Raw genomic sequence first — 25,812 nt, forward strand, 5'->3', positions numbered from 1 at the left:
AAAGAGCGTTTCTGTTGACACGTAACAAGCTCGTTTCTTTCTACCATGATATCACCATGACCAAATCTGTCTTTAAACACCTTGCTCAATCTCTGACGAGACTGTCAAAAATTGCTTTCGCCGATTGTATTGCAAACTGGCAGAAGCGGGGTATTGGGAAAAGTTTTCAACTAGCAATAATCGCGCCTCGGCTAAACCTCACAGGCTACGATACTGCCACTGCGCAAAGCTGACGGTTGCCAGGCAACCGCGGGGATCCTATGGAAATCGTTATCGATCGTCTCATGGCATGTCGTTGCGGTAACGCTTCATATTTGTCGTCTTCTTCTTCTTCTAGCTTGAGGTTTTGAAGAATTTCATGACAGACAAGGGCTCCGTTGGGAACAAAGGGCGTTGTGAGAAAACCGTTGCTTATTTTCAGCAGCAGAAATACAACCCTTTAAATACAAGATGACAGAACAATGACGAAGGGCGTGCCGGGAGAAACTCATGCACTACAGAGGAAAGGGGGCGAGCACGTACAGTTCACATTCAAGCCACAAGTACTCTTCTCGGATGTTACACAAACAAATCCTAACGTCTTGAAAGCATTGCAGCATGTTTGTGTCCCACTTCCCGTGGCTGCAGGACGACTGACACCAACGGACAAACACAATCTGTGGCGTTTAGCGTGACATAGTCTTGCAGGCATCGTGCTTTCTCACTGCAATACTATACCGCTGGAGGAAACAGTCCATCTGGCCATGAAACTCATTTGAACGTCTAGCTACAGCAACTAACAATATCATGATTTATTCAGGATGTGTGGAATCAGCACGTCCCGGAGACAGCTTCCGAAATCGTGAGCATTCTCTGGTGGTGTCCTGCAGGGCGCCTGTGGCCGTGCGTTGGTGGTATAGTGGTGAGCATAGTTGCCTTCCAAGCAGTTGACCTGGATTCGATTCCTGGCCAACGCAGTGGCGATTGGTTTCAAATGCTGTCCTGAGCCTTGGATTGTGACTAGCAAAGCGAAGCCTTTTGAAAGAGCTAAAGCACTGCAAAGCGGAATTGAAGGAGAATCTTACAGGGGATTCTGAGCGGTGTCTGCATACACGCAGTCCGATACGGGTGCTGAAAGCTTGAGCTACTCTCAATGTCATGCTGCCTTTCCCCGGAGTAAATCTGTTACATTGAAAGAATGCTTCTGGCAGGTTCAAAAAGGGAGAAATAGGAGAAATTGGAGAAATCAATGATTTCGAATGAATTCTGTATGCGTTAAAAGACAGCTATACACAGAAAACATGCAGGACACTGCTCATGATGTTTCCCGAGCCGAAACACAGTGCGTTTTTCCAAGCCATCTGACAAAGCCCGCCCACTGAAAACTGCAGCAGTTGGACAAGAAAAGTGCCCGATAAATTCCATTTCTCATCATTTCTCTTGGCGTCAGTTCTGCTATTAAATGGGACGGAGGCAACGGGCTCAGAGAGCAGGTTAAGTGCACACCGAACGCAGATGTGTCCAAGTGTCTGTAAAAGCGCGGTGCTCCGCTGGTGCTGTTCCCTAGTGGCTTAAAGTGCCTGCCTAGTAAGCAGGCGATCCTGGGTCTGAATACCAGCGGTGCCTCTCTCCGTGTCTTGTTGTGCCGAATGTCTCATTTCAGACAAACATGTACAGCTTGGTTCAGTTTAATGCAATAATTCATTTCCTTTCTGGAATAACTTGTTTTTGAAGAAATCCATACAGCTTGTGAAAGATGAAATCCATTTCTTGGTTGTCAGTGGAAAAAGATTGCCGGCTGCAAGAAGCGCAAGGATTGTTTTCTTTGACCATAAACCTGCAAATGTAGGGAGCACAAGCGGCCGTCAGTCTCTGTGGCGCAATCGGTTAGCGTGTTTGGTTGTTAACCGAAAGGTTGGTGGTTCAAGCCCACCCAGGGATGCATGTCTCAGTTTTTCCAATGTAAACATCATCACCGCTAAAGAAGATGGCGCAGAAGGCTCCACAGTCGAAACGTTGTGCTTCTTTTCTTCTCTTTTCAGCATGGAGTAAACCTTTGCTTGATCCTTTGCAGCCTACGCATGCTGACACAGCTACCTTTCTCTTTATGCGCCTCAATCATTATTCACCAAAACCATCAGCAGAATGTGTCGCCTTTGTGGTGATGTCACTCCTCTGCTTCACAAATCACAAATGATAGAGTATTTGAATCCACAAGTAGCTACGAGCAACTTTGTCCTGGCTTGCATGAAAGTCAAAAATGTCAAAAAGAAAAAGATGGTGGCTTTTTCATATTCATTCTTTTATTTTTAGTTCGTTGCTTCTTCTGTCCATTGTCCTCCTGCCTGGCTCTTGACCTGTGACTGTTTGAACGCACACAGTAGACTTTCATGCAGGGGATTTGTCCTGAGCCTCTGTGAAAGACCCACCCACCCCCATAAATAACTGCTCTAGAAACACATGAATGCAAAACTAAACCACAGCTTAAAGAGGAGCTTGTCATGACCGCCAGGCAGTTAAGACCAACTCTTAAGCAATCTAATCAGCTCCAGCAGCGGGTGATTATTAACAAACACCGCCGCACGAGTTAACCCACCTGCACACACTCCACCATGCGGTACGCAGTGCTATTTTTACCATCTTTACCTGCTTCCCGCTGGTATTGAGTCTACTCCTTGAGAGCTCTACCTGGCGTTTTTTCCATTACCTCGTTTATTCTGGATATTGGACTCCCCTTCTGCCTTTTCGGCTTTGGACCTCGCCTCTCACCTCGGACTGTCTGCCACCAGTGTTCTCCCTGGATTACGACTTACCTTACGCCTATTGACCACGAAACAAAGCAAAGCAGAGCAAAACAAAACGAACAAACGAAAACCCTCACGTCCCGCACTTGCATATAACGCCGTTACGTGCCCAAGCGGTATTGTACGTCATCCTAGCACTGCACCCTGGGGCGTACGGTATATGGGAACGAGCACACGCCACGAATCGTCTCGAATCACTCCCTACAGCTGTAAGGCGCCTTGAAACGTGCACCCCCAACATTCTTCTTTGCGCATCTGTGAAAGGTAAACTCTTGAGCAAACTCTGAACCAGCTCTAAGCAAACTAACCTGATTAGACGTTACTTTGACTCATCTTTTTACGCTCAGTGCTGGATTGCTCAAACTCCAGCTAGGGTTAGGGTTAGCATTCCCACGCTACTTAGACACTTTGTTTACGCTCAGTGCTGGATTATGGGAACTTCAGGACGAGTGGGTATTTTCTCCTATCTGTCAATTCTGTTTTGTTTTGGAGACTCTTGGCTGCCTATGTTGTACAGTGCAGCGTGAAGGAAACATTTTCCAAAACTGTGTCAGCTCAAAAGTTGTAAGAAAACCTCTCCAGCTGCTTTAACTCTCTTCATTTTTGTCATTTAATGTGACACTCGATGTATAACTGGAGCCTCACATATGCAAATGGTGAGGCTCCAGTTCGACACCCAATTCGACACCACTTTACAGTATATGACAAAAGCATGGCAGACTGTGCCGTACCGGCAGATAAGTTCCGCTTATTTTTACCATATTAAACATTGGAAATCCTCCCACTTGCATTTGTGACACTTGATTTTGGCTCCACCTAAGACACTCTTAAATCTTCAAACACTTTTCTCTTCTCCCGCAACACTCTTGTCTGTCGGCACTATGTGGCAGCGTTGCATGACAACCCCTCTCACCACGGAAAGGAACCTAACAGCTTTGGTAAGAGAGGAGAAAAGGACCTGGCCCGTAAAGGGCTCAAACCCACAACCTTGGCGTTATTAGCACCACGCTCTAACCAACTGAACTAACCAGCCTCGCGACAGTGCTCCTCTCTGTGCTGCAAAAAATCGAACTCAGGGAATTTCTTTTGTCCTCTTTTGAATAGAAAGCCGTGTAATTCAGTGTACGGGCTTTCTCGTGCACTTTCATGGTTCTTGTAACCCAAATCCTACACTGGCCTGAAATGCCCCCCATTTCACAGCATTTTTCAGCTGATTTAAAATGTACCTAAAGGAGAAGCATTATTGAAGACCATCAATTACCAAGAGCTTTTGTCAAAGGTTTTGGTGGTCATTTTTAATGACCACAGAGCGCTGTGACCTCGGTTTTACATCTCATCCAAAAGACTTCGCACAGTGGCAGTATCGTAGCCTGTGAGGTTTAGCCGAGGCACGATTATTGCTAGTTGAAAACTTTTCCCAATACCCCGCTTCCGCCGGTTTGCAATACAATCGCAACGTTAGGTTGCGCTTCTTCATGCTGCATCGTCAGCATGAGTGGACCTTTTTAAACGTCTGTACTTAGTGCGCCCCATAAAAATCGTTTGTTCCCATTCAAAAGAGATTGTGCGATGTCCTGCAGCGTTCGCAAAGCAAACCTTTGACAGTTTGAAAAGAGGAATTTATTCTGCTTCCTGTGCGTGCAGTAGTTACAAAGTTGAACGCCTTTACACGATCTGCTGCAGTTTTCAGTGGGTGGGCTTTGTCAAATGGCTTGGAAAAACGCACTGTGTTTCGGCTCGGGAAACATCATGAGCAGTGTCCTGCATGTTTTCTGTGTATAGCTGTCTTTTAACGCATACAGAATTCATTCAAAATCATTGATTTCTCCAATTAACAAGGGTCCCTTTTTGAACCTGCCAGAAGCATTCTTTCAATGTAACAGATTTACTCCGGGGAAAGGCAGCATGACATTGAGAGTAGCTCAAGCTTTCAGCACCCGTATCGGACTGCGTGTATGCAGACACCGCTCAGAATCCCCTGTAAGATTCTCCTACAATTCCGTTTTGCAGTCTTTCAAAAGGGTTCGCTTTGCTAGTCACAATACAAGGCTCATGACAGCATTTGAAAACGTTCGCCACTGCGTTGGCCGGGAATCGAATCCGGGTCAACTGCTTGGAAGGCAGCTATGCTCACCTCTATTCCACCAACGAACGCCCACAGGAGGCCTGCAGGACACCACCAGAGAATGCTCACGATTTCGGAAGCTGTCTCCGGGACGTGCTGATTCCACACATCCTGAATAAATCATGATATTGTTAGTTGCTGTAGCTAGACGTTCAAATGAGTTTCATGGCCAGATGGACTGTTTCCTCCAGCGGTATAGTATTGCAGTGAGACAGCACGATGCCTGCAAGACTATGTCACGCTAAACGCCACAGATTGTGTTTGCCCGTTCGTGTCAGTCGTCCTGCAGCCACGGGAAGTGGGACACAAACATGCTGCAATGCTTTCAGGACGTTAGGATTTGTTTGTGCAACATCCGAGAAGAGTACTTGTGGCTTGAATGTGAACTGTACGTGCCCGCCCCCTTTCCTCTGTAGTGCATGAGTTCCTCCTGGCATGCCCTTCGTCATTGTTCTGTCATCTTGTATTTAAAGGGTTGTATTTCTGCTGCTGAAAATAAGCAACGGTTTTCTCACAACGCCCTTTGTTCCCGACGGAGCCCTTGTCTGTCATGAAATTCTTCAAAACCTCAAGCTAGAAGAAGAAGAAGAAGACAAATATGAAGCGTTACCGCAACGACATGCCATGAGACGATCGATAACGATTTCCATAGGGTCCCCGCGGTTGCCTGGCAACCGTCAGCTTTGCGCAGTGGCAGTATCGTAGCCTGTGAGGTTTAGCCGAGGCGCGATTATTGCTAGTTGAAAACTTTTCCCAATACCCCGCTTCCGCCGGTTTGCAATACAATCGGCGAAAGCAATTTTTGACAGTCTCGTCAGAGACTGAGCAAGGTGTTTAAAGACAGATTTTGTCATGGTGACATCATGGTAGAAAGAAACGAGCTTGTTACATCTCAACAGAAACGCTCTTTAGCTCTTTCAGCGTTATGCAGAGAACTATGGAAGCCCGTTTCCGCCAGGGAGTAAAAAAAAAAACGCGCTATGCTATCTCAGAATTCCGACCTAGTATCTCAGAATTGCGACTTAGTATCTCAGAATTGCGACTTAGTAACTCAGAATTGCGACTTAAAATCATTCTTAAATCGTACAAGATCTAAAGGCATGGGGAGTTGTATTGTCAAGTGCCCTGATAAAACTTATTTTGGACTTATTTTGTCGTGGTTACACAAACCATGAAATTTTGGTGTTATTGGAGGAATCACACAATGTAAAACTGAGTCTTCGGACCTTGGAAAGAATGCTGTGTAAGAATCAGCTCTGGCGAAGGCGAAACAAGACAGATGAAGCGGAGGTCGCCTCATTCATACACCAACAGCTACAGACTTCTGGCAGACATCATGGCTATCGGTGGATGCACCAGAAATGCTGGATGGCAGGGATAATAACGGATAGAGAGACTGTCCGTCAGTTACTGCACCTTATGGACGGGCTAGGAGTAGATCTGCGTGCGCAAAATCGCCTGAGACGCCAGCAGTATTACAGCCGCGGACCAAACTATGTGTGGCATATTGATGGGTATGACAAATTAAAACCTTACGGGATATGCATCAACGGGTGCATTGATGGCTTCTTGAGAAAAATGATCTGGTTAGAAGCATACAAAACCAATAATGACCCATGAATTATTGCGGGTTATTTTATAGACGCTGTCTATAAAAACAATGGTCTTCCACAAAGAGTACGACTTGATCATGGAACCGAAAACACCCACGTTGCTGTAATGCAAAAGTTTCTGGGCGAAATGAATGAGGATAGCACAGAATGTGTTACTCTTTGCCCAAGCACTGGGAATCAGAGAATTGAACGCTGGTGGGCTACACTAAGAGCACAGTGCAGTCAGTTTTGGATGGACCATTTTGAACAGCTGAGAGAAGATGGCATTTTGTTGACACCTTCATCGACAAATCACTCATTCAGTTTTGCTTCCAAAACACCATACAGGTAAATGTAACATACCTGTCATTACAGATTTTGATATGAATAGTAAAACATAAAATTCTACTATTTTTTATACTATTATACTTATTAAAGATCTCTTCTTTGAGTTCCATAAAGTGAACCTTATTTCAAAACAATTGAATTCTATTGATTTCTATAGGAGGAGCTCAATGAAGTGCTGACTGCCTGGAATAATCACTTATAAACCTCACATTTCTCACAAAAGACCCTGCGCTCACACTTACTAACACCCGTCGCTGCATTCCGAAAGTGTCTCGCCAAACACTGAGAGCTACGACAAAAGACCTTACAGTACGCTGGGCAAACGTCCCGAGATCTAATTCTTCCGCGACAGGGGTACCTTTAAAGCGGAGACGACGGCACCCTTTTGGCGCGCCCTCTCTTTAAAGCCCTGGCCAAATACGAAGACAGTACGTACAGTTATAATTCAAACAAAACTAAAAACTACACATCCCAGTTACCATGGTGGTGCTTGTGATCATTGCGTTTAACCAACGAAACAGGGCGAAAAATCAGTCACATGACTTTGGGGCAGAGTTTCGAAAGCTTAACCTATCAGCAACAAAGCGAAATTTACACGATAGGCTACCTCAAACTGTCAGTTACATGACTGTGTATGTCGCTTAAGCCACTCCTATTTGGCATTTTAGTTATGGAGGCGAGAAGACGCCCCCCCCCCCCGTCTCTGGGTGTCTGATTTGCCGCCATGTTTAACCGTCCGTGTCCGAATGGCAGTAGCTACGCGTACGAAATAAAGTTCATCCCAACTACAAAACAGATATATTTTTGTGGTAAGAGGGCGCAAAACATCAGTATTTACTGCTATTAATTACTGTACGATTTATAGTTGAAATCTGACCCTAGATATAAAGTTAGATATAAAGTTAAAATCTCGACAAAGCAATGTAGGAAACACAGAGAAAAGAAATCCTTTCTGACATCTAAAATCAGTTTCGATCAAGGTCTCTAAAACGAACAAGAAAAAGAGGATTTTCGGAGGGCAATTACGCTGTGTTTATATAGGATAAGTGATCTATGAGCAATCTAATTTCTTGTTCGTTTAAAACAGTGAAATGTCAGCTGCACAAGATCGCACCAGAAACAGCACTCTCTCTGCCTGTCATAGACGTTCAGGAAAGGCTGAATGAAGTCATGTCAAGAACAATAATTCGGTGATCAATAATAACAGTTGTAGCACAAGAAACAAAAGATAATGAAAACTTCTTTAGGCTAAAACTCAAGTTCATTCTACAAATTAAGGCAAATGAAAATTCAGGATGTTAAAGTGCTAGAGGTGTAAAAAATACAAAAATGCACATGAGTAAAAAGTTTTAGAAATGGAGCAGGTGTTGCTTTGAAATAAGCAAACAGAAAAAAAGCCATGACTAAAGTGCAGAAGAGGGATGCAGGAACACTTGCTTAGATATACAACAAAAATCACAAAAAGGTGTATGTTACAAAAGAACATGCAAACATGTTCATCATGTACATCAATTTCCCTTCACGATCAATAAAGTCTTTTCTATAAACATGAAACAGAGTGAGGAATCAGAAAATTAGCATGCATAAAAACAGCAATTCTGTCAATAAGCCCTAAATGAATTAATAGCAACCATGGTTTCATGGAGGGCTTCTCAGATAGTTGGGCATTCAGGTAGATTCAGGTAGATTGCCAGGTGAAAGGATTTGTAAACATACTTTGTTAAAGCAAGTCAGTTTTTTCTGCAACACATAAAAGACATTTTTCCAAGAAAGTTTAGCCTTTGTCACTAATGAAACCACTAAATAAAGACATAAATATAGAAATCTTAAGATTTTGTTATTCAATGTTGGTAGCAGGATGAACTGTGCTAAGTGTATATTTTGTCGCAGCGTTGCTGCAAGATGTTAAAAGTGAAAAAAGGTATTTAGAAATGAGTTATTTCAAGAAGAAAATGTTCAGAATAATTGCAAATCTAGCAGGATAGAGAAAGCACAGAAAACAGGCAGTTAGATTGATCAGATTAGTATGAAAAGTTATTTAGCAAAGGGAATGAGAAGGGTGACAAACTAGTATGCTTTAGATCTTTTTATCTGGAGCAGGGAAAACTGATCATGTTTCTCTATAACAATAATAAAAAACTTTATTTTATATATCACCTTTAAAAGTGGCATCTCAAAGCAATACAGTAGATATAAAAACAGATAAAAGGACCACAGATTACAAAGTAAATACATATAAGAAAGACAAGCAGTTAGAGGTGCTACCAAAATTAGAAAATGAAGCAGATACAGACACTAAGTCTTCTGAAAAGAAAGGTTCTGAGGTTAGATTTAAATGCACTCAGGGTACGTGACTGATATCACTGGGAACACAAATTGAGAGCTCTGGGGTGCAGCTAGAGAAGACCCTGTCACCCACAGAATGTAGATGTTCTTGAGGACAGCTAGAAGACCAGAGTCAGACGGACAAAGGTGGGGAGTAGACAGATAATAAGCCATATACTGTAGGTACTGAATGAGGATGAGGATTTTGAAGTTGACTCGAAACCTGATAGGTAACCAATGCAAGGACTTGAAAACAGGTGTAATGCATCCCTGATAGGATTCTAGCTGTCATATTCTGAACATATTGAAGATTGCTCAGTGTGGATTTAATTTCCCCAGTGAACAGGATGTGGATTTATTAATTCTAGAAAAAAAAGCCTTTCTTGATTTCTCTAGTTCTTAGTTTCTCTTGTTCCCTTTAAAATAAACTATTATTCCACAATGCAGAGTATTACATGGACAGTATTTACACATGATATTTGTGATTTAAAGAAATGAACACAAGCAGCTTTTCGAGATTTAAGTGTTGGCTGAGTTATTGCAGGATAAAAAACTAGAGATGTTGGTAAGAAGATAATTTTGGGATAGCTGAGGAATACACTGATAACAAGAACACTTCCTAATGGGGTTAGGCATACTTTTGATGAAGATGATGAAGTTAACAGACTGTATGTTTACATAGATACTGAAATGAGGATTGTATTTTAGATTTTGTGTAGTTGCTAGCATTGAACTGTGTGTTGGATGCACATGAATTGAAGGAATGGGCAAACATCGCTGATGCGGATCCACAGAGCCAGCATATTAAGATGTTTATAATTAGAGGCAATTTGTTTAAATAACTAGGTATGGATACTGATGTGCAAGAGAGGTGGAAAGGCTGTAAAGCCAGCACTATAAAATATTTTATTCTCAGTGAGATGCTGCCATTTCATAGTGGGTTTCTAACACTGTGTATAGTTCAATCCACACAGTGCCTTAACTTCCATCCATTTCTAATCTCTTTATCCAGTACAGAGGATTTGGAGCCTATCCCAGTAAGCAACTGACACAAGGCAGAATACACCCTGGACATAGCGCCAGTCTATCACAGGACAGACAGACACAAACACACACACACCAGGGCCAGTTTTCCCATAAACCAATTAACTTACCAGTATGTTTTGGAGTGCGAGAGGGAGTCATATCACACATATGGAGAAAAACCATGTAACCCAGAGAGAACATGCAAACCCCACACACACAGGATGGGACCTGGGACCCCAGTGCTCCAAGATAGCAATGCTAACCACTTTGCCACCATTATAAATGAATGGATATCTTAGTTATCTTTCTAGTTCACAGGTTTGCATGCAAAATTTAATTTTGAAAGCCACTGAGACATCAGGTACTACTGTTGTATTTATGAAAAAGAAACAAAACAAAAAGCATACTAACAACTGTGCCATCCTACTCTTTAGTTAATACAATTTATTATTTATAAACAGTTAACATTGTTAGCAAAATATTTTGAATTATATTTAACCCTATTTTTTCTTTAGTTTTGTATTTAACTTATTATATGATAGTCAGATTTAATGTATATTTGAACAATGAAAATATATTTTTACAAGATGCGGGGGAAAGTGCAACAAATTATTACAGTGCTAAATTTAATATTAATTGCAAATAGTTTATGCTAACACCTAACTTTCTTAATTAGATGTATTTAAAACAGTGAACTAAGTGTAACATACCATTCAGAAATACAATCGAGAATAGTTTTGTGGTGTTTGTATGGATGAAACGTTTCTAAAATGTATAACGTAACAAAATTAAAGACGATTAAAATCTGTAATCTTTCCACTTGTAATGTCATTAGACAGAACAAGAAGTTTCTGCTTTGTCTAAGGATGGTATCAAAAAGTAGTCTAAGTGGTGAGAAAGCTGTGCTTAATGATAATTAAGTGACTTAAAAGTAAAAAGAGATAGTTCATATTGCTTGATTAATTTTAAAAACTAAGTTATAAATGCAGACGCGATCGCTGCCATAAGCACTCCAGGCAGTAGAACGTTCGTTCTGTACTGCTGCGCTCCGCGGCTCCTCCCTCTCTCGGTGCCGCGCCCCTCTCTGACGGAGCGCTGTGGGCGCAACGCTATTTTCAGAGCCTCTGATTGGGAAAAAAAGACCTGCTGATCAGTTTCACACACCAGGAAGAGAAAAGAATGGGATTTTTTCTCTTCGAAACGTGTGTTGTCTTGATGAAATTCGTGTATTTTAAACGTTTAATTAAGAAGTAAAAACCTTACAGCGTACACAAAGATTCTGAGCTGATCACGAGGAAGAAAAATCACCCATTTTTCGCGCATAAAAAGTGGTTTTTAACTCTCGAAACCTGTTTTTATATGTTTTAAAGTCGTGCAATGTCTAAGTTAAGCAGGAACACATCATTATATCTCATTATTTATTTATTTTTTTTTAATTTAAAAATCGTTTTCCCAGCCTAGTACAGGCCGGGCAATTCTGAATTTCTGCATCAATTTCGCAACACTGGGGATCTAAACAGGTTTTACAAGCTTTAACACAGGCGTGTGCGTTCTTGTGGCTATACACCGAATGGTAGTTAGTGCAAAAATATGCCGCCCCCACAAAAGCTTTAATATTTAAAACCCCATAAAAATGCAGTAGAACAAAAAGTATTTTAGAATTAGGTGGTGTGGGCCCCATTGTAAAATATTTCCAATCACCCTTGTCGTGGTACAAAATTTTAATGACCACCTTGCTTTCCTGCTTTCCAAAAGATCAGCACCGTGTACGAAGGAGCCACATTAAAACTACTCGAACGTGCAAAACGTGCGAGAAGAAGGGGCGCTTGTTTCCAGCCGAAACTTCTCGTGTGTGAGACGAGCTGACCATCGCTGCAGGAGGTGGGAGGGTTACTCTGGTAGACAGGGCTGACCTTCGGCAATAGGATTTATACTCTCCAAGATGATATTTGCACTTTCTGGAGAGGCGATTTTCTGCACTTCAGTAGCCCGATTTCGTCGATTGCGTAGAGAGGGCTGTAGAATGTGGCGCCGACTTTCCTGCTCCGTCCATGACAGGCGTGCTGGACTCTGGAGAGAGAGCACGGTCCATCAGCGCACTCCAATAAAGGCACTGGAAGCAGCTGAATCGCATTGGCGAAGCTCAGCGCTGGGCCGCTGGGCACATCTTACCACCGTTTCCGTAGTGTAGTGGTTATCACGTTCGCCTCACACGCGAAAGGTCCCCGGGTGGAAACAGACTTCAGACTTCTTTTGTCGCCACGCACAAAAGGGGATTGGGGATTCGCCTAGCGCTGTGATCGAACAGACCCACTCACCTCTTAGTGTGGCGGGATCTGCACAGTGCATGTCGCAGCGCATCCTGCTTTCACTTCAATGCGCGTCCTGATGTACCCCGGTCTCCCGCGTGACAGGTGGGGACAGGTCCTATACTAACGAGGAAGACATCGCTCTCTCCGACCCCCGGCATCGTGTCCCGACCCACCGTGCTGGAAGCCGATGCGTGCTGTGATTCCTTTACGGAGCAGAAATGACAACCGAGGAGCCGAGAGATCATTTCAGCATTTCGCGTCTGAACGTCTGAACACAAACGACCAACTCGGAATGACTTGCCTTTGACGCTTTTCAAAGCGTTCTTTGTGCACGACGACTGCGCCGCCTAGCAGATACAAATGGGTTGTACAACTTTGAACTAGCAAATGGAAGAGGGCTAAGCCCCCTCTCTTTAAGCCCAGGTTCAATCTGTCTCCCAGAATCACCAGGGCGCACACACACACACCCGTGCCGTTGAAGTGCTCTGCTTCATTTCTAAGGGCAACTCAACATTCCCTCCTACCCCGAGTGCAGAAAAGACAGCGTCTGCAGCAACAGCAGCTCAGGTCTCTGCCCATCTCCTCTGCTCTGCGGCTCCTGCGGAGTGGAGTCCTGCCTGGAGCTGTGTTTGCAGGCGGCGGCTCCCCGTGCCCTGTCTGTGCGTCGTGAAATTAATTAATAACGTTAATAAATTTATAAAGTTAATTTATAAAGTTAATAAAGTTATAAATTAGAAATTAATAACGATATAATTATATTCATGTACCGCAACACAAGAATAGTACACGCTGTACATTGTCTGTCAATAATGTTTCTGTAGTGCTTTTTCAGCACTCAGCATGTGACTGTGCTGGTGGCGCTGTGGGTTAGGTTCCTGACTTCCACGTCACACGGTCTATGATTGAATCCCATAGAACTATGACTTCATTTTTTAACAAACATTTCTTTGAAAAAATGAAACGTTTCCCTTGGTCAGAGATTAAATAAAACCTCACTTTTTTTGAGGTTTTACTGTGCAGAGTGAGGTTTTACCTCACGTTTTTTGAGCAGAAGGTTTACTGTGACCTGAGAAGGGCCAGTCACGGTGGTACACACACACGCTCTCACTCATCTGAGCTACACGGCTACCAAGATGATCTCGGGTGCGCCGAGCTGGTACGGAACATATTGAACTGATCGACGGCGAATTGTCTCTCAGACAGGCTTTTCACCTCTGAGCTCCCTGACTGACAGTAATCAGCTAGGTAGTGAAACAGTCAGCTGCTTCTAAGCCTTAAACAGCTGCATCTCGGCGCTTCCACGGAGAGATGATTTGAAAGCTGAACATCGCCCATTGGGAACACCTTACTATCACTAGTTTAAGAGACTCTTAAGGTCTTGCAGAGGTGCCTGTCTAATAGCATGCGCTTTGCAAGCTATAGGTGTTTAGGCTGAGGCAGAATGCCTGTTAACAAAATGTTTTTCTAAAGGTGTGTCCAAGTGGCTGCAAAAGGACAACACTCCTGGGGCGACGTGGCTCAGCTCCTGCACTTGATTATAATGCCGTTACGTGTCGAAGCAGTAATTTACGTAATCCTACCACTGCAACACGGGGAATAGAGAGAAATGAGCACACGCTACAAATCGTCTCAATCACTCCCTAGAGTCGTAAGGCGCATTGAAGGGTGCACCCCCATCATTAATCGTTGCGCCTCTGTGAAAGGAAAGCTCTTGGGCAGTCTTTGAAACAGCTCGGATGAAACACTTGATTGCTTCCATGTGCATCTGGAGCCCACTTCTTATTTTCACTTCACGCCGCCCAAAGCATTTCTAAAACAGGAGATTCGCGTTTGGGAATGCGCCCTGCCCTACAAATAAAACAGGTCTACGGGTCTGAAACCTGCTCCACAGAAAACAGCTCTGTTGCGCTTTTGATCAAAGGGAGATTCACTCTTCTTACTTTTTGATGACATAACACCCAAAGGGGCTTCTTTGGAGCTGGATTCCAACCACCATCCTTAAGTTTCCTTGCGGTATCCTTTACAGTCCTCTGTTCGGTCAACAAGGGACTGAAGGGGGCAGCTTTCCTCAGACATACAGTGCAATGTACTGTAGTGTTCCCCTTCATTGAATTCGCAGTTCTGCATCAGACCTCTAACTCGTTTCCTTAGCTTGGATTTAAGCCACGAAGCAGGCTTCTACTGTATAAACTTCTAGAGGAATCACAAACTATTTGAGAGGCCACCATCCCAGGGGGACCTGACAAAGTCTATCCCTAAACACCTAGCGCAGTCTCTCGAGAGACTGTCAAAAATCGCTTTCTCTGTTTGCATTGCAAGTGAGTGAAAATGCGGTCTCAAACCAGAGCTACTTGGCAGCAGCGGCATGTAAATACCGTTACTGTTACTGCTCGATACCGACGTTAGCCTACTATACCATGTTCAGCCACCGCTAGAAAATGTACGGCTCTAGAACCGGAGCAAACGACAGGAGGGCCAACGCCGAACGGGCACAAGTGTCAGACATGGAGCACGACGAGGATGGGATTTGAACCCATGCGTGCAGAGCACAATGGATTAGCAGTCCATCGCCTTAACCACTCGGCCACCTCGTCAATGAAACTGGGCTGTCCGGACATGGGTTGGCGCGCTCCAGATGATCTTTTTCTTTTTTTCCCACGTAATCGAGGGTCATTTTCCTGTTCCACATGCGATTTCAACATTTTCCTTGGGAGATGTCAAGCCAGCAAGCCACTGCTGTGGTTCAATGGCCAGTGTGGAGTTCAGTGGCCCTGTTGTACACAGAAAGCACATTGAGCTCCTTGGACATGAAAAGTTCCAGATAAAAGCCATTTGTCATCCTTTCTCTTGGTGTCGATGTTGCTATTGTATGTAAAGGTGGCAACTTGCTCAGCAAGCAGGCGGAGCACACACCGAATGCAGATGTGTCTGAGTGGTGTGTCCAAGTGGCTGCAAAAGGACAGCGCTCCTGGGGCGCCGTGGCTTAGTTGGTTAAAGCTCCTGTCTAGTAAACAGGAAATCCTGGGTCCGAATCCCAGCGGTGCCTTTTTTTGTTCTGTGTTCTCGAACAGAACTGGTCATTATGGACAACCGCATACGTCTAGACTTAATTAAATGCAAGTATTCATTTCCTGTCTTAAACGACTTGTTTTTCTTAAAATGGATGCAACTTGCAAAACATGAAATACAAACATCGCTAATCAGTGCTCGCGGCTGGCAAAAAAAAAAAGAGTCAGCAATGTTTTTTTCTTTAACCTTAAGCCTGCTAACGGAGAAGAACCTAGTCGCCACATCACATACATCCGTTTCAACGATAAGAAGGTAACAACTATCCTCACTCCAGAGTAAATCTCACATTGAGGGCATATTTTTTTCCACTTTACCATGAGTCGGGCTCAGCTGCACAGAGGCGAGAGCAGAGCAATGAGGTCAGGGGGACAGGGGAGTCACACGCTGGCGGTTTGAACACGCAGAAGATCACTGAGGGATCCACAGTATGTGGATCCTCCGTGCGCCATCATTCCACACTCCAGACTCTGAATCCTGCCATCCGAGTTAAGACCTCGGCGGAACCTGAGGCGCAGTTCTTTCTTAAAACGTAATCTGGTGAGCATTTCTAGAATCGTACTTGTATAGATGCAGCCTTTAATGTGTTGCTAGGTTAAAATTGATGACTTCTTGAACTTCAGTAGGCAACTGCCCTCTTGATTTCGGGTTTAATTTCTTTATTACAGGGGCGCTTTTATGATGACAGAGTCATGTTCAGGTACTTTGCTTGATGGAGGAAGCTCATTTCGGACTCTGTGATCTGCTCACCTGGAAAGGTCTGCTGTACTACTACAAGAGAGAAGTAGAGTCTGGAGGAAGGGACAATTTTATGATGCTTTGGAAGGTAATGTTTTTTTTTTCTTTGAAATCGAAATGAATACTCAAGTTGTGTATAATGTAATAATTTAAGTAGAATAGATTCTAATAATATAATGATCCAGTGTGTTGCACTACTTCACTGCTTCACTGCTCTATGCCGTCTGGAAATAAATCCTCAGACTACTTACTGCCCTGGGCATGTACCAATAAATTACAGGAGCACATCTATATATCACTGCGTTGAAGCAGGAGACACAATCACTGCAAACACATCCTAAATACAGTGTTCCAGCAACTTTGACCTCATCCAGAACGTATCATTTCTTGAAAGGAATTGCTGTCCGAATGCACATCTGAATCCCAAACAGAATCTCTAGTAAAATACGATCATTTGTGAAACAGGTAAATGTCTCAGGGGCCCATTCCTCATTCTCAAGACACATGTATGCAGTACGTACACCATGCATTGAGCAATAGGGATTAAAGACACCACAGGTAAGGTTAGAAGACATTCTGACTATATTCTAAAATATTGGACTCATATTCTTATGATGGCAGACATGATGCTGTGTTTAATACCGGGGTTAATGGACATTATATGACTGTCAATTCTGTTTTGTTTTGGAGACTCTTGGCTGCCTATGTGGTACAGTGCAGCGTGAAGAAAACATTTTCCAAAACTGTGTCAGCTCAAAAGTTGTAAGAAAACCTTTCCAGCTGCTTTAACTCTCTTCATTTTTGTCATTTAATTGTCTGTCGGCACTATGTGGCAGCGTTGCATGACAACCCATCTCACCACGGAAAGGAACCTAACAGCTTTTGTAAGAGAGGAGAAAAGGACCTGGCCCATACGGGGATTGAACCCACGACCTTGGCATTATTAGCACCACGCTCTAACCAACTGAGCTAACCAGTTGGCTAACCAGCCTCATGACAGCAATCCTCTCTGTGCTGCAAAAAATCGAACTCAGGGAATTTCTTTTGCCCTCCTTTGAATAGAAAGCCGTGTAATTCAGTGTACGGGCTTTCTCGTGCAGTTTCATGGTTCTTGTAACCCAAATCCTACACTGGCGTGAAGTGACCCCCCATTTCACAGCATTTTTCAGCTGATTTAAAATGTACCTAAAGGAGAAGCATTATTGAAGACCATCAATTACCATCAAAGGTTTTTGTGGTCATTTTTAATGACCACAGAGCGCTGTGACCTCGGTTTTACATCTCACCCAAGAGACAGCGCCCTTTTACAACACAGCGTCTCCGTCACTATGCTGGGGAATTGGGACCCGCACAGACCTCAGGGTGAGCGCCCCCCCACCGGCACCATTAACACCGCTTCCAGCTGGAAACTTTGTTTTTCCCTGTAGCTCACCCTCATCCGGGTACTGACCTGGCTAACACCTGCTTTGCTTCAGTGGGTTTTCAGTTGCGAGTTGCAAGGGGATGCAAGTGATGGAGCCGCTCGCTGCAAAAGCCACTGCTTTGGCTGGGAATCGAACCAGAGCCTCCCGTGTGGGAAGCGAGGATTCTACCACTGAACCAACAATGCTCAGTGCCCGGGCCTTCAAAAAAGATGCTTTTTTGGTGCTCTGTTAAAAAAGCGTCGACATTACCTCTTTCAAAAGGCTTCACTTTCCTAGTCACATTCCAAGGCTCATTGAACCCGGGCTGTTTCCTCCAGCGGTATAGTATTGCAGTTAGACAGCACGATGCCTGCAAGACTATGTCACGCTCTGACGAGACTGTCAAAAATTGCTTTCGCCGATTGTATTGCAAACCGGCGGAAGCGGGGTATTGGGAAAAGTTTTCAACTAGAAATACTCGCGCCTCGGCTAAACCTCACAGGCTACGATACTGCCAATGCGCAAAGCTGACGGTTGCCAGGCAACCGCGGGGATCCTATGGAAATCGTTATCAATCGACTCATGGCATGTCGTTGCTGTAACGCTTCATATTTGTCGTCTTCTTCTTCTAGCTTGAGGTTTTAAAGAATTTCATGACAGACAAGGGCTCCGTCGGGAACAAAGGGCGTTGTGAGAAAACCGTTGCTTATTTTCAGCAGCAGAAATACAACCCTTTAAATACAAGATGACAGAACAATGACGAAGGGCACGCCGGGTGGAACTCATGCACTACAGAGGAAAGGGGGCGGGCACGTACAGTTCACATTCAAGCCACAAGTACTCTTCTCGGATGTTGCACAAACAAATCCTAACGTCCTGAAAGCATTGCAGCATGTTTGTGTCCCACTTCCCGTGGCTGCGGGACGACTGACACGAACGGACAAACACAATCTGTGGCGTTTAGCGTGACATAGTCTTGCAGGCATCGTGCTGTCTCACTGCAATACTATACCGCTGGAGGAAACAGCCCGGGTTCGATGAGCCTTGGAATGTGACTAGGAAAGTGAAGCCTTTTGAAAGAGGTAAAGCACTGCACAACGGAACTGAGGGAGAATCTTACAATGATTTCGAATGAATTCTGTATGCGTTAAAAGACAGCTATACACAGAAAACATGCAGGACACTGCTCATGATGTTTCCCGAGCCGAAACACAGTGCGTTTTTCCAAGCCATCTGACAAAGCCCGCCCACTGAAAACTGCAGCAGATCGTGTAAATACGTTCAACTTTGTAACTACTGCACGCACAGGAAGCAGAATAAATTCCTCTTTTCAAACTGTCAAAGGTTTGCTTTGCGAACGCTGCAGGACATCGCACAATCTCTTTTGAACGGGGACAAACAATTTCTTATGGGGCGCAGTAAGTACAGACGTTTAAAAAGCTCCACTCATGCCGACGATGCAGCATGAAGAAGCGCAACCTAACGTTTGACAGACAAAAGCCGGGCGCCGCTACGAGCAATATGAAATCAAACTGACAGCACACGGCGTTTCGCGCTGACTCAAAAGTGATCTCGACAGACGCTGTTCTCTGCATAACGCTGAAAGAGCTAAAGAGCGTTTCTGTTGAGACGTAACAAGCTCGTTTCTTTCTACCATGATGTCACCATGACCAAATCTGTCTTTAAACACCTTGCTCAGTCTCTGACGAGACTGTCAAAAATTGCTTTCGCCGATTGTATTGCAAACCGGCGGAAGCGGGGGATTGGGAAAAGTTTTCAACTAGCAATAATCGCGCCTCGGCTAAACCTCACAGGCTACGATACTGCCACTGCGCAAAGCTGACGGTTGCCAGGCAACCGCAGGGATCCTATGGAAATCGTTATCAATCGTCTGATGGCATGTCGTTGCTGTAACGCTTCATATTTGCGGCCGGACACTTCCCGCCCCCCAAAGAAAAGAGCGCCAATCAGACAGGCGGAGACCGAGGACTCGCAGAGCAGACGGCCACAGTCGCCGTAATAAGAGCGATTGTGAGCGGTTTTGTTTTCTCTCTTTGACCAGCCCAGCTGCGCCCCACCCGAAGGCAGGGAAGCACAAAAATTGTATGGAACTCATTCATGCTCCTCTCCATGGAAATCTTTAGTAAAAGACAAAAGATTTGTACGACATGAAGAGAAACCAGAGTGCGTGGCTGGACAGCTGCAGGAGCCCAGGCCGCCCTCAAGTCCTCTGCCCTGCCAGTCGTGGTTGGCAATGCACCTGGCCTTACAAACGAGCCAGTGGGGCCCATTCGGCTCCGGGCTCATCGCCTGCGGCTCTCAGCTTACCTGGCAGGGGAGATACCTTGATCAGCCTGGAGTAGTTGGATTGTTTTCTTGTTTTGTGGAAGCAGTGTTTGTTTTGCAGTTTGAGATGGCAACCTTTGGATCCCGCAAGAATGCTGTAAGTTTTGAGCTTTTGGATGACCTCTTCATGGATCGTATGCAGTTCAGCAGAAAAGTGTTACAGAAGGAACTTGGCTTTGAACCTCGGCACTTGGATTTCATCTTCGCTCTCCCAGGTCAGAAAGCATTTGAGGGTGTTTTTGCTACCTATTCTCTGTTTGAACAATGTGTGGATGTGTTTGAGGCAAAAAGAGGGAAAGTTCCTGCTCTTGAGAAGATCAACTTGCAGCCTCTGACACAGAGAGAGAGGAAAACGGTGCATGTTGTTATGTTCTCGGAAATGGCAAAGACGGAGGACATTCACACCTGGCTTAAGCAGTACTGCACCGTCCACCATAGAACTGAGGTTAGAGATGTTGACGGTATAAAAACAGGAGCAAGGAAATTCGAGGGTCGCTTGCTACCGGACAATGTAAATGGAGGCTTAAGGCACCTGCCCTCTACAATCCGGCTGGGCGCCTGCAATGGCTATGTTTTTTATGTGGGACAACCAAAGGTGTGTCGGCGCTGTGGTGCTGTGGGACACCTGGCATCGTCCTGCACTGTGAAATGCTGCAAGACCTGTGGCAAACAGGGACATTTAGCCTCTGACTGTTCAATGCTGCCAAAGTGCAATTTATGTGGCTCGGAAGGACACATTTTTAAGAACTGCCCTCACGCCTACGCCAATAAACTCAAAATGAGAAAGGATGAGGCAGTGCTTGTTTCAGCCAAACCGGCCCGAAAAGCCAAAGCAAACAACAAGTCAAACAAAGAACCCTTGTTGGACAAAGAGTCTTAGCCTCCAGCCAGGATCAGTCCTGCTGTGGCTCCGGGGCCGGTGGAAGAGAAATCCACTACGCTCCCACAACCGCAGACTGCACCAGACAAGCACGAGGGTTTGAAAACCCCAGAGAACAGCGAGGACCCCTCCCCCACTCCTGCTCCTCAGAACGAGGGCCAGTGTGGGGCCCCCCGGTGGAGCGGGTCCAGCGACGATACCCAGGATTCAGCGGAGCTGCTTTTCTTAGACTCTGCAAGTGCTACAGATGCCCTCCTCTCCTCCATCCAGTCCATCACGGAGGATCTGCAGCAGCTGGTGGGTGAGGGGGAAGAGGAGACTGGTGCATCGGCTGCACCCCTTTCCCCTCAGTGCTCCCAGGAGCTGGACTTGAGGAAAAGGAAAAATGACTCTGTTTTCTCCCCGAGCGAGGAGGAAGGAGAGCATGGCGATGGGGACAGCTGGAACCCCTCCACCCCTCCCTCTACCCCCTTCCTTGAAATGGACTCCGTGAATGCTTTTACTGCTGCCACCCTGATGAAGGCTCATTCAGAGGATGGCTGGCAGGAAATTGGTAAGAAGAAAAAGAAAAAGAAGAAGGTAACAGGTGAGACAGAAGAGAAATGTGTTTTGTAAAGACTGGTTCCACTTTCTTATGTAATATGGCTCTAAACATAATTTCTCTTAACACCAGAGGTATCAATGACAGAGTTAAATGCCAGTCTGTCTTTGATTACCTCCAGCAGAGAGAGGGAGATGTGTTGATGTTGCAGGAGTGTGCTTTAGCATATCAAGAGAGGTATAAAAGCTTTGAAGATAGGTGGGATAAAGGGCCTTCTGTTTGGTCAGGGGACAATAACAACAGAGCCTCTGGCGTGGCCATTCTTTTCAAAGGATGGGCTTTCAAATTGAAAAGTATTCAGAGGGTCATAGATGGCAGGTTGCTGTGTGTGGATGTGGAATGGGGGACCGTTAACCTGCGGCTAATCAATGTGTATTGTCCTACTGACGTGGGAGGAAGGGTGGAGCTACTCAAGGCACTCTCTCCCCTATTGTTATGTAGCACAGACGTGATAGTGGGAGGGGATTTTAATTGTATCTTAGAGCACACAGACAGGCAGTCTAGCTCTCCGATAAAATTGGATTCCAGCTCACTGGCCCTGCAAAACTTAGTTCAAGACTTTAAACTCTCAGACACATATAGATGTATATATCCCACAACAGCAGGATATACATGGTCAGGGAGGAATAGCAGCTCCAGAATTGACTATTGCTTTGTCTCAGAGAGAGTGAAAGTTGTTGGGGTCACTCTTCAGCCTGTCTTCTTCTCAGATCATCAGGCTTTAGGGTGTAGAGTGGAACTCCAGGGCGGGACTGTCTTTGGAACAGGCCTCTGGAAACTCAACACAAAGCTGCTAGAGAATGAGGGGGTAGTATCCCGCTACAAGGAGAAACTATCACAGTGGTTGTCCTTGCAGTGTCTGTACGGGTCAGTAGGAGAGTGGTGGGAGGAGGTGAAGGTGAGGACTAAGGCCTTTTTCATGGCTGAGGGAAGGAAGGCTGCTGCCAGACGGAGAGGAGTGCTAGCCAGGAAACAGAGGCAGCTGCAGCGTCTCTACACGATGCTGCACAGTGGCTTCGATGTGCTCGAGGATATCACCCTTTTAAAAAGGGACATCCGGAGCATAGCCGAAGAAAGTAGTCGAGGAGTGCTGTTAAGAAGCAGAGTGCAGTTCTTGGAAGAAAATGAGAAGTGTACTCGCCTCTTTTTCAGGAAAGTGGTAGGCTCCAAGTCTGTCATGGAAAGTGTAGTTGATGAGGAGGGACGAGAGAGAACAGGGCCGAGTGCTATCCTCTCCTGCACCGAGGCCTTCTACTCAAGACTGTACAGCTCTACAGAGGTAAAGGATGAAGAAATTCATTTTTTTACCTCAAAGCTAGAAAACGTTTTGAGTGAAGAAGATAGGGAAGTACTTGAGAGGGATTTGACAGTAGAAGAGCTGAGACAGGCTATGGAGAGCTTACAGCAGGGGAAAACTCCGGGTGCTGACGGGCTCCCTAAAGAATTTTATTGCACCTTTTGGGATCTGCTTCAGGATCCGCTACTGCTCCTATTCGAGGAAAGCTATAAGACAGAATTGCTGCCTGACTCCTTAAGAGAAGGCACTATCTCTCTCTTGTTTAAGAAAGGAGCAAAGAATGACATAAAGAACTGGAGACCCCTCAGCCTGTTAGGCGTGGACACTAAGATCCTGTCCAAAGCCCTTTTCCTGCGCCTACAAAATGTAGTGGCCTCACTGGTAGGGAAAGAACAGACTTGTGGGATAGCAGGACGCCTGATGAGCGACAACCTGGCCTTGTTGAGGGATGTCTGTCTGTACTCAGAGGATCGCTCCCTCCCTCTGTGCATTTTAGGTGTAGACCTAGAAAAGGCCTTTGACCGCCTAAACCGGCAGTACTTAACATCGGTACTTGAGCACATGAAGTTTGGCCCCATCATGAGAAAGTGGATTAACCTGCTGTACACAGGTAGCAACAGCAGAGTCATGGTTAATGGCAATAGATCACGCCCCTTTGAAGTCTGTTCAGGGGTGAGGCAGGGCTGCCCATTATCCCCCTTGTTATTCGTTTTGGCTATGGAGCCCTTAGCCTGTGCCTTGCGCCAGGATCAGGCCATTAATGGGATACCAGTGCCTGGAAGTGGGGGAGGAGAGGTAAAGACATCTCTATACATGGATGACGTCACCCTGCTCCTCTCTGACAATGCCTCAATTAGCAGAGCTCTGCAGTGCTGTGATCAGTTCTACTTGGCTTCCTCTGCAAAAATTAACAAATCTAAGAGTGAGATTTTTTATCAGAACTGGAGGGAGCCAAAAGAAGGACATGATCTCAGGCTGCAAGAGAAGAGAATTAAGGTCCTGGGGGTGTATTTTGGAGAAGAGATGGGAACAGTAAATTGGCAGAACAAATTGCCAATCTTAAACAAAAAACTGATGCAATGGAAGGACCGAGACCTCACCATGACAGGGAAGCTGCTGGTCATCAAAGCCGAGCTCTTGCCTGTCTTGATTTTTCTGGCTTCTACCTTCCCAATCCCACACCGTGTTGCGGCGGTGCTGAGGAGATTGATGTTTCAATTTCTATGGGGTGGGAAGCAGGAAAGACTCAGAAGGGAAATAATGTACAGGCCGCTACCCTCAGGGGGGAAGTCTGTCCCAGATATTGCTACGAAGCTGCTGTGCATTTTCCTGGCCTCTGTGCTGAGAGGCTTTGCAACAGCACCTGCAGCGCGTACCTGGACTTATTTTTCCAGGCTCTGGGTAGGTAGGGAGGTGTTCAGAGTGTGGGGTGTCAGACCCAAGCTGGATGTCCCACTCTCTGACACATGCCCTGCAATTTATGGGACAGTTAAAAGTTTTCTAAGATCTCACCCAATTGGCCATATTCCCCTCCGAGATGTCAGCGTCCAAAAACTGGAAGATTTCGTTGCACCCCAGAATAATAGGCAGACGCCTGTGGGCATTTTAACATCAGCCCAAACAAGGAAGGTGTGGAAACACACATCCTCTAAGTTTCTGTGCAACATTCACAGAGATTTAGCCTGGAGTGTCGTCCACCAGTGCTTACCGGTACGAACTTTCTTGTACCGTAGGGGCCTCACCCCCAGCCCTCGCTGCGTTAGGGTGGACTGCGGCGAGGAGGAGACTGTGACCCATCTCCTGTGGTCCTGTTTTTTTGCTAAGGCCTTCTGGGCACAGTTTGAAGATTGGTTGCAGGCTCTCTCGCCCCAATTTACCCTGACCGCTGCTTTCGTCATATACGGCATCTCTCCTGTCAAACTTCCTCCTGACGTGTTTGACAGGATCTGGGCCGTGGTGAACAGTGGGAAAGACGCCCTGTGGAGACTGAGGAACATGGGGCTGTTCAAAGGCATCGAGGTCCCAGTCAAGGCAGCAGGTAGCCTGGCCCTGTTCATCACCCGAGAGAACTATTACCTCAGAGATCTGTGGAGAGAAGGGAGGGAGGAAGCAGAAAATCTGTGGGAAATAGAGAGCATAGGTCAATATCTCAAGAGACTGTGAAAAACATTATCATGTTTAAGTAAAGAATGTGATTTGCACCAGAAAAAAAGAAATTGTTACTATGTAACTGTTGCCGTGTCAAAATGTAATGAGATGTGATCATATATACTGTTTTAAGTATGTATATTAATGTAAAGCTTTCTGATTTGTGATGTCCTGTATTTTATTGTGAAAAGAAAATAAAGTTCTTAAAAATCGAAAAATCGAAATCAGTTCACCCAGGGCGAGGCTCGGCCATTGCACTCCGGCTGTGCTGACCCCTGCGAATTCCCCAAATGTGGGAATCTCGACTGCATAATTTCTGGTAGTGGGGGACTGCGTTAGGACACCACGAGCTGCGTGGCTGCGGAAGGATCCCGGTTCGACAGGAGTGGACGCCGCTGCTGGTTCTCGCTGGCTTTTAGTTAGGGGTCCGGAGAAGCATCTCAAGCTAGTTCCACTACTCCTTCCGGACGTTCATTCCCTTTTCAAAGTCAGTCGTTTTGCTGTAGTCTGCGTTCTTTAGGCTGATTATCGAGGTTAGCCTTTATTTGGTCATGGGGGGCCTCGGTACTGTATGCTGAGTCTAAAGACAGTTTCACCCGTTTTCTGATTGCTCGGTTCTGTCCCAGTGCAGACATGTCAAACAGTGAATGGCTGTACCTCTATTGTATCCGTGCTCAATGAATGAAATCGGTAACAAATGAATATATGTCTAGTTATACGAAAAACGAGTGGTTTATCGACTCATCTTCATTTGCAGATTTAGAGGCAGCTTCGATATTCGTTTAACAGACTGTTTTTTTTTTTTTAATATGGGTCACACAC

General features: G+C 45.3%; 8 non-coding genes across 8 annotated transcripts; 3 read left to right on the forward strand and 5 right to left on the reverse strand.

Moving 5' to 3' along the window:
* Window positions 1-89: 89 nt before the first annotated feature.
* Window positions 90-231, reverse strand: LOC138235405 (U4 spliceosomal RNA). Its single transcript, XR_011188127.1, has one exon. It is a non-coding gene; the product is annotated as a U4 spliceosomal RNA (small nuclear RNA).
* A 3,895-nt stretch (window positions 232-4,126) lies between these two features.
* Window positions 4,127-4,273, forward strand: LOC138235413 (U4 spliceosomal RNA). Its single transcript, XR_011188135.1, has one exon. It is a non-coding gene; the product is annotated as a U4 spliceosomal RNA (small nuclear RNA).
* A 1,314-nt stretch (window positions 4,274-5,587) lies between these two features.
* Window positions 5,588-5,729, forward strand: LOC138235400 (U4 spliceosomal RNA). Its single transcript, XR_011188122.1, has one exon. It is a non-coding gene; the product is annotated as a U4 spliceosomal RNA (small nuclear RNA).
* A 9,294-nt stretch (window positions 5,730-15,023) lies between these two features.
* Window positions 15,024-15,105, reverse strand: trnas-gcu (transfer RNA serine (anticodon GCU)). Its single transcript has one exon. It is a non-coding gene; the product is annotated as a tRNA-Ser (tRNA).
* Window positions 15,106-15,483: 378 nt separating this feature from the next.
* trnat-agu (transfer RNA threonine (anticodon AGU)) lies at window positions 15,484-15,557 on the forward strand. The gene has a single exon. It is a non-coding gene; the product is annotated as a tRNA-Thr (tRNA).
* Window positions 15,558-18,105: 2,548 nt separating this feature from the next.
* Window positions 18,106-18,247, reverse strand: LOC138235411 (U4 spliceosomal RNA). The gene has a single exon (XR_011188133.1). It is a non-coding gene; the product is annotated as a U4 spliceosomal RNA (small nuclear RNA).
* A 1,170-nt stretch (window positions 18,248-19,417) lies between these two features.
* LOC138235402 (U4 spliceosomal RNA) lies at window positions 19,418-19,559 on the reverse strand. The gene has a single exon (XR_011188124.1). It is a non-coding gene; the product is annotated as a U4 spliceosomal RNA (small nuclear RNA).
* A 230-nt stretch (window positions 19,560-19,789) lies between these two features.
* LOC138235417 (U5 spliceosomal RNA) lies at window positions 19,790-19,906 on the reverse strand. The gene has a single exon (XR_011188139.1). It is a non-coding gene; the product is annotated as a U5 spliceosomal RNA (small nuclear RNA).
* Window positions 19,907-25,812: the final 5,906 nt, after the last annotated feature.

The sequence above is a fragment of the Lepisosteus oculatus genome, unplaced genomic scaffold, assembly GCF_040954835.1.
Source record: "Lepisosteus oculatus isolate fLepOcu1 unplaced genomic scaffold, fLepOcu1.hap2 HAP2_SCAFFOLD_79, whole genome shotgun sequence".
Taxonomy (NCBI): domain Eukaryota; kingdom Metazoa; phylum Chordata; class Actinopteri; order Semionotiformes; family Lepisosteidae; genus Lepisosteus; species Lepisosteus oculatus.